This window comes from Perca flavescens, chromosome 6 (genome assembly GCF_004354835.1).
Source record: "Perca flavescens isolate YP-PL-M2 chromosome 6, PFLA_1.0, whole genome shotgun sequence".
Taxonomy (NCBI): Eukaryota; Metazoa; Chordata; class Actinopteri; order Perciformes; family Percidae; genus Perca; species Perca flavescens.
In genome coordinates, this window is record NC_041336.1 from 9,258,241 (window position 1) to 9,267,591 (window position 9,351).

Here is a 9,351-nt window from a genome sequence, read left to right on the forward strand (position 1 = left end):
TCATCTTGTAAAAATGAATAAATAACTCTGTGCCATTTTCTTTTTGATATGACCTTGCTTTTTCCTACGTTTGTAAAGTAGCTATGTATATGGCAATGAAAAAAATAATGTAAAAAAATTCTTTCAGTCGAGGCCAAACTACCTTAGTTGTCAGGTGGCCACTCATTTTGGGCCGGATGTCCGTTACCTTCGGCTTTCTTTGTGTTGGCTTTCTAAACTCCGGTGGATTTCCGAGGACTATGGTTAACTGCTCCTCAGATCTCTGCAGGGTAAATCCAGACAGCTAGCTAGACTATCTGTCCAATCTGAGTTTTCTGTTGCACAACTAAAACTACTTTTGACCGTACACATATTCCACAAAAACAAGGTCCTTCCCGAGGCTATTTTGCTGCAGCATTGTTGCTGGGTCCAGAAATGCCAGTAAGCCAGACCCCGTTTTTCTCCTACCCAGGAATTTTGTGCGGACTAGCTAGACCTTCTTCCGCAGCGCTGTGGAGATAGGTCTGGCAATGCAAGACTAACCCCTGTTTAAACGTGAATCCCTTAAAAATGTTTTCTCACTCACTGTAATTCTCCCTGTCTTGGCTCAGAAACTGTTATAATGCCTCATTACTGCCTCATTCAAACAGGGGTTCTCACTGCCCACACATCTGACAGTATGCTTATTGTTATACCACCCTATAGAGTTGTTGTTGGAGCGCCATGCGTGTGTGCCGTCCCCATCTTGTCTGTCCAAAGCCACGCCTGAAACCGCCAGCACATGTGGACATCGCGTGGGATAAAACCCCTTCCCTGTGTGCCACATCTCTCATCATCACCCCCAAATTTCCAACCCATCAAAACCCCCGCCGCCGCGCTCGTCCTCGCTCTCATGGTGGTATTTTCTCACACTCCTGGCTGATCCAGGGCTGGTGAACCTGGACGAAATACAATAACTGAGGCTGGGTTGTCGTCAGGGATGTCAAAAACCCAGAGGTGTCGCTGGACGGGACGATGGTGAAGGACAAGCTATTGAAAACTGTCCGCTCAGCTTGCGATTGCACTGAGGGAATTTGTTTTTACACCAAACACAGCATGGCGGAGGCACTGGCCGGGCGAGGGTGTGTGTGGGTACTGTCGGAGCCAGTGTTGTGGCTGGGGGTTGACGAAACTCTCTATCCAAGACGCTTAGCTGTGTTGCTTTAGGGACCTTCTGCAAATTAAAAACAGCTGTGTCTAAATTCAACCATGTCCACTAAAACATTAAATAATGACGGTGGTTTTGTGGAATACAGTCCCCTTTAGATGGCTAGATCTTTAGATGTTCTTCTTTAACCAGCTCAAACTACAGGATTGTGTTCAGATCTGTAGTTTCCTCTCATATTATGAATGGCTTTTTTGTTGTTGTGTTGTGTGTTTCCAGATTAATGCAAATATCAGATATTTTGTTTATGTTTTTTCTATGTCATCTCAGCCACATCAATGTCACCTGATTCATGTTTGAGAATCTAAACTCTTGGGAAAAGAAATAGGTGTGTGATCTGTCGGTGTGAAGGCGGAGGTGTAAAACAGTTAGCAGGGTGTATAAGCTACAGCTTTCAGGGCACTGAGGTCATCTCTGTAATCTGCTGCACAAACAAGCGAATTCTGGCTTGGACAGCAATGGGACCCATGGACGCAAAGTTGCGAAAGTATGAATCACTATTTGTTGAACTAACCTCCTAATTGTAATAATATTGAAGCAATGGGTACACAGTACACACAGTACACTCTCCTGTGTGTGTGTGTGTGTGTGTGTGTGTGTGTGTGTGTGTGTGTGTACACTATCTTTATGAGGACCAGACTTCAAGGCTGAGGACATTTTAGTCAAGTTAGGACACTTATGTCTTAAGCTGTGTTTCAACCGCAGAAACGAGCAATGGATGAAATACAAGATGCACTAGCTACAGTTGGAGGTGTCATCCAGCACAATTGAGAAATTGTTAGCCTATAATGTTATCATAAATGTTCCAGTAGTTTTAAAATTGTTGCCTCAATTATGTTCAAATATACTACATCAAAACACTGTGTTAGCCTGGTTTGTGCCATGACCTCAGGTATATAGTGTTAAAATCATGCAGCCAGGGAAAACATCATCATTTATTTATATTGTTATCTAATTTTTTTGTGTTAGTGCACAATAAATGGGATTGTGAAAGCCTGACCTATAAAAGTTGTCTGTAATATATGTGTGGGTGACATGTGTGTGTGTGTGTGTGTGTGTGTGTGTGTGTGTGTGTGTGTGTGTGTGTGTGTGTGTGTGTGGGGTAATCGGACGGGACAGGGGACGGGAGAGGGATGGGGGTATTAATTTATGGGCTAAATGGCTCCCCGTGCTGCTGTGACATGTTTATCACGGAGCAGAAACACATGCTGTCAATGATCACTCGTTGTTTGAGTATCAGTTATCTCAACATTAAGGCCCATTAGTATTCTCTGGAAGTCAATTCAATTAGAGCTCTCCAGGGGCCCCGGGGCCACAACACCACATCAGTCAAGAGAGAGCGGCTGTCACAAACCAGGGCGTGTGTGTTTGTGTGAGCGAGGATTTAAATCTAGGAGGTAGAGAGGTAAGACAACGTATATTCCGCCTGTTCTGACTTCTTCTTGGGGATGATTTACAGTTAAAATGTGGTTCAAAATCAAAATTAAAATGAAGTTTCGCAAAAAAGTGTAACCTCATTTTCCACATACATACTTGGATATGGATCTTTTAACATACATTTATCATGTTTAGATTCCATGTGTTATTTAGACACAGGCAGACACAGACAGTTGAGGCAGCAGGATGGATTCTGTGGTTTATTGAAGGAACAAAGTTATGATATATAGGCCTAGGCTTATACAGGAGTTAAAAGTCCAAGTGAGGCAGTCGATCCGACAGGAAGGTAAGAGGCCAACAGGTAACAGGGGTCAAACATGACCACATTCCAAATTTGATACAGGTTATGTAAACAGCATATTCTCCTTGGATATTCCGAATAAGGCCATTTTTTTTTAATATAGCATTTTCCGATTAAGACGTGGGATATTCTGGTATTATTCAGGTATTAGAGGCATTCATTGGACATGTATACAGCGCATTCGGAATATGCGTCTCAATCTGGGGTTTTACCGCAGTTTATGGCCTCTTGCCTGTTTACGGCTTATGGTCAGCTCTGTGCGATGCTATGGTTAGTGTACACAAACCAACCAGCCAACAATTTGCAAGGCTGCATACCCGATAAGAAGGAGAAACACAGCTCCTTTTACAGGGGGGGGAGACTGTTTTCGCACGGTCCAACAAATCCACCACCGCTGGAAAACACGTAAACGGGAATATTAGTGGAATATTCACTTTCATTATCCATGTAAACAGCTTAGTCGGAATAACGTCTTTTTTGGGAAAAACGGAATAGTACGTGCATGTAAACGTAGTCAATGATGAACCGACAAGGGGACAAAAGAAGTGGACCAGTATATCCGGAGAGTGGCTGACGAGGGAGATGCAGGTGAGGAGGTGGGCAGGGAAGGCCAGGCAGAGCTAATTAGTGGAGTGGGAACAGGTGGGTGGGTGGGTGATGTGGAAAGGAGGGAAGGTCCACGGCATCTGCTGGATGGAGAGAGAGATGTGGTTTGAGGTATAGTATATATTATTGTGTATGTAGTCTCGCACTACCAGACCTATCTCCACAGCGCTGCGGATGAAGGTCTGGAAAATGTGCTCTGGTTTATTGGCATTTCTTTAAACCAATCACAATCGTTTTGGGCCCGACGGAGCAACGATGCCTCTGCAAAATAGCCTCGGGAAGGAACTTGTTTTGGTGGAACATGTGTACGTTCAAAAATCGTTTTAGTCGTGCATCATAAAAAGTCAGATTTGACAGTCTAGCTAGCTGTCTGGATTTACCCTGCAGAGATCTGAGGAGCAGTTAACCATAGTGACGGACATCCAGCCAAAAATGAGGGGCATCCGGCGGAATTTTCAGCGGCACCTGAACAATCCCGGAAATGAAACGTCGCCGAAAAAGACTATTGTGTGACAAATAAATTTGAATTTTGAATTTATAGGGTATGTGGCTGGAGATGAGGGACAGAGAGCCAGACATAATCCAAACTTACCTCAAACTTCTTGGTCTCCTCCTTTCTTAGTTAGTGATTCACTTAAATTTGTTAGAGAAATACTTAAAATAGAAGTTGAGACAATGTTCTCAATTTAATAAAACTAAACACAACACAAAACATGACGTCTTGTACCTGCTAAGCATTGGGGTTCATTCTCTTCAACTGTAAATATTAATCCATCCCGATTAGATTTATAGTGTCAGATCCCAAAACTTTATTGTTGATATTTAACTCCCTCAAACATATTTTGCTATTAGGCGATAATGTAACTGCAGGAAGCTTGGATGGAGTTTTCCAGTGAAGGTTACTTGATGGCTTCTGAGTAATTGAACTGGTAACGGTAAGTCGTTGTGTGTGTACAGTGAAAGAGAAATAGTGTGTGATTGTGTGGTTGATTGTTGCCATGCGAGTATCTTTGTGTATATCTGTATGTGTACATGGAAAGTGTGAATTTTACTCTCATGTTCAAGATGTTTTGGTCCAGCACTCTGTACAACCCCAGCAGGTGCTGCAGTCCCCCCCACCATCTCCAGGTCATCGCCATGGTAACACCTGTTTTAGGTGGACAGAACGATGGCCTTGGCCTCGTCTTAATCCTGGTAACACAGCTGCGTGGATTACCGGCGCACCTTGACCTCGAGCGTTTGAATCCCTCGCTTCCCGGGACAAAGCTGTCGGCCGGTTCACCTGCCCCTCCGCTGATGGAGAGATAAACTGAGGAGGAGACGTCAAGCTGAACACAGTGTGATACACATCAGAGCTTCATTTCATTAAAACCAAAGCTGCTGGTGACTCAGCACAGCAGACTGATCTCATGAAATGGCGTCAGCGCCGTTTGGCCTCCATTGACTTACATTGCCTTGCCACTGCGTGTGAATTTAAGCCGTAGCGAGTAGTATGAATGGGCGAAAACCCGCGTTGGGAGGTCAGTTGGGGCTGTGGATGGGTAGAACACTGGACTTTCACCCAGGAGACGTGTCACGTTTCCTAAACCCAACCGTAGCTTTCTTCTCGTGATAACACGCCAAGTGGCGATAACACACCAAGTGGTGTGTATGTTTACGTCCGCTGTATACAGCGTAGACATAGCTCAAAATGCGTACAGATAACACGCCACTTGGCCTAAGAAAGTGGGTGTGTATGTTTACGCGAAGTCATGATATCATGTTGAGCACAGTTACTTTTTTTTTGCACACAATTACTTTTTTTTTCTCTTCAAAATTCATATCAGCAAGTCAGTCCCGTCCCTCTTTGATATGATGGGTATGATGCTGTTTGATTATTGGTGTTGAACTGATGGTAATCCTCCATACATAGTCACGAAAATGTTCTAATGAAGTTTATGTGCCCAATAGTTTCAGAGGCTTCTCCAACAGGCCAGGCAAAAGATTTCAGTGAAAACCCAACTAATTTCTTGACGTTTGCAACATTTTTTTATCAGCTGCATCAAGCATACGTGGACTGTTTTCATAAATGAAATTTGCTATTAGACATTTTTCAAACAAGTCATGAAATGCCTGCCCTGGAAAATTATTGAAGGATAGTTCCGGCATTTTTATTCTCATATTTTGGCCGTTCTGACAATGGCATCATTCTAGCTTTCCACTCACTGCCTCTGCTGCAGAGATTTGGGAAATGCGGCAAAACAATATATATCAGCAAGCAGTATGAACTGCCCACAGGTTTCCTTATAAACAAAAATTTTACATGAATTTCAAACCCCATCAGCTAATATAGCTGTGTAAAGATCTTCTTTTTGGGGGCAGCTCTTCTGATAACCAAACTAGCTTTATAAATTTACACAATACACATTTTTTAACAGCACTTTACATTTTCCAATTAAGTCTATACAACAGAGGTGGCAAATACAAAGACAATAGTCAGAATGGCCCACATATACCCAGGTTGAAAAATGCGTTATTTACCTTTTAATTAAACTTTTTTTGACAATAGAAAAAAGGCTAAAATATGAACAATACATGTTAATTTTAGTCCTGCATGCTTTAAAAAGATGTCTAATTTGACTTGAGGTTTAAAATGGATTTACGGATTGGTGATATTGTGTTATGTTTCGAGTTTATAAAGGAAGGCAGATACATCTGGGGACTGGAAGCACATGAATAAAATCACATAAAGGAGAAATGTGGGGAAAAAAAGGAGATGGGGGGGCAAGCGAGAGGCCAAGTGGTGAGTTGAGAGAGAGGACATGATTGGCTTAAGTCAGTGCAGAAAGATTGTTTCCTTTGGCCCTGTGCTGCGATTTCCTGCCCTGTGATCATTTCTTCCATATGATTAGGCCGATGTGCAGAGCATGCAGTCATATGACGGGCTTTGCTCCATGCTGGCTGTGCAGACAAATGAAGCAGAGCAGCAACAGAGTCAGCAGGCTAACACGCAGAGGATTAGCTGCAGCACAGAGGAAGACACACAGGGGACGTGGTTCAGCTAACGTTACCAAGGCTACCTACCTTGGTAATGATGGAAAGGCTCATGTACAACTGCTTTTGTTTCTCAACACTCACCTCTTTTGTTACAGTCTTCTCCCTTGTTCTCCTTTTGCCTCTTTCACCTCCTCACACACACACACTTTCTGCTCCTCAAACACACCCACACACTCAGTTGTAAGGACCCTCATTGACATAAAGCCTTCCCCAGTCCCTAACCCATGGTTAACCCTCACAAGTACATGTCCAACCTCAAACCTTGCCCTAACCATAGACTGTACAACAGTCTATGACCCTAACCTAAACCTGATTCTATCTTAACCCTAAAAACAAAAAGTCTGAACCTTCAAACAGGCCTTTGGAAAAACTCTTTGAAGACAATGTGCTTTCTTTCCAAAAATGTCATCACTCTCAGACTGGTCCTCACAAAGGTAGACGAACAAGAGCACACACACACACACACACACACACACACAAATGCAGACCTAACCAGCCCTGAGTAGGGTCTATGTAATAGAATTAGCCCAAATCAGTGACCTTCTTTTCAGACCCTACACAATGCCAAGGGGGACTTGCCACCAGTAACCTCCAGAGTCACCCAGCTGGGACCTTCTGGTTAATAGGGACTGTCAAAAATGTATACCAAATGTATGCCACAAACACACTGTGTTTGTGTGTGAATGCTAGAGAGAAACAAGTTTTTTTGTTCTATAAAAACATATGCATAGCAATGTCTTAGATAATTAAATTAATTAATAATTCTGAATAGTTATGCTCAATCTCAAAGTTTTATTGTCTGCCATTTTCAAAGAAATATGCTGATCTTTTGGAAATCAAGTTAATGTGGTTGAAATTTGGATGAAAACTTGCCTAATGTTTCCAAGACAGTGCACTTCAGGAAATCAAAGTGACGAGTGTCATTATTAGTATGTCTTGGTTTTGATGATGAGAGAAAAATATTTAAAATAAAAATAAAAAAATCAACTCTTACAACATGAACGAGTTAGCCAATCTCACTTAACTTTTTAATATAATGTCTACTTTTATGTAACAACCAGAGGTGGCTTATTTATTTACTATGTTCTTCTTTATGGTCTTGTATTTAGTGTTGCTGCCAACTTGTCTGTTTATATTTCTATATATGGTAGCGTCTTGAGTGGTCTCCATGAAATAAACAATACAGAATAAATAAAGTCATATGCACAGAGCAATTGCTTTCCATAAAAAAATATTTTTAAAAGAATAAAGTTAGAAAATAAGAATAAAAACAGAACAAAAGGAGAGAAAAAAATATGAATTATAGGCATATCAATGAAGGAACATTCCTAATCATATAAACTATCACTCATTGGCTATTTTTTATGTTTCCTTACAGGAGACCTGCTGCGAATGAAGTGCCTAGTCATTCCCAGATTTACCATCTCTCTCTTTCTTTCTCTCTCTCTCTCTCTCTCTCTCTACCTAAACGCTTTGTCTGTCTGTGTTTACATCCCTTTCTCTTTCTCCCTGCTTTACCCTCCCTCGTCTTCCAGTATGTGCCCTCTCTCCCTCTCTCCCTCTCTCTCTCCCTCTTTCTCTCTCTCTCTCTCTCGCTCTCTCTCTCTCATTACCACAGCGATTTTTGACTAATCCTCTTACTGCTACAGATGGACCTGATCAAGTATTGGGGAAGCAATCTGGAAAGCCAATTGTGTTAATTAAGAGTCTCTGACCATTCGGTCATACGTGCAGCCCGTGTGTGTACGTACAGTATATGTGTGTATGTGTGCGCGTGTGAGTCCACTGCTGTGACTTACACACTCGACGAGGTTCTTCTGTCATTTGTCAACACCCTGACGGTTTAATCTTTCCTGCCTGTGCAAGTATTAAAAGATTATGAGCGTTCTGCATGGCTTCATGCACGCCGCATAAGGGGCTGTTTCTCCTGGGGGCCCTCACTTCATTCTCAGAGGGGTGAGACGGAGGCCGACTGGGTGTTGGGGGGAGGGGGGAGAGGCATGGACACGCAGACGGGATGGTGGAGGTGGTTGTGGTGTTTTGGGGGCATTTCATCCTTCATGTTGCTGATGCCAGGGAGACATTTTCTAAAACGTTGGCCATTTCCCACCATATCACGCTGTGTGTTTCAGCTATGTTAGCGATTTTCAAACGTGCCCACTGAGCTGGTTTACATGGTCGAATGTCCGAGATTCCAGAGAACTAAGCCCCTCCACCCTTAGCTCCTACGTCTATCAACCTTTCCATGCACTGCTCGTATGCAGTTTACAGTGATAATGGGGACCAACATACTGCATGAAATTCACAGTGACTTTTTAAACAATGGCTTCCTGATTTGCGTCAGGCTTTTTGTTTCAAGCTAAACGGTCAGTTTTGCTACCTAAAATGCCACCTGTCGCTGGCAGATTTAAACAGCCCTAGCCCTAGCTCTAGGCTTTGAGGGTTAAGCTAACGTTAACTTTTGAATTTGTTGAAAAAGCTATCTCTAGTTGACTTATTTTGAAACAATAACCCAGCAAAAGAGGTCTTAAAATTGTTATTCATAACATACATACATACATACATACATACATACTGTACATACATACATCTACACATACACACACACACACACACACACACACACACACACACACACACACTCACACATACATACATACATAAATTATAATGTGCTAAAAGACGTAAAAATTAAAGGAGCAGCATTGTTATTGTATTGCTGTGTAGACATATTTAGTTGTGTAATATAAAATGTAATGTAATTTTGCTCCTGTTTGGATGAGAAAAA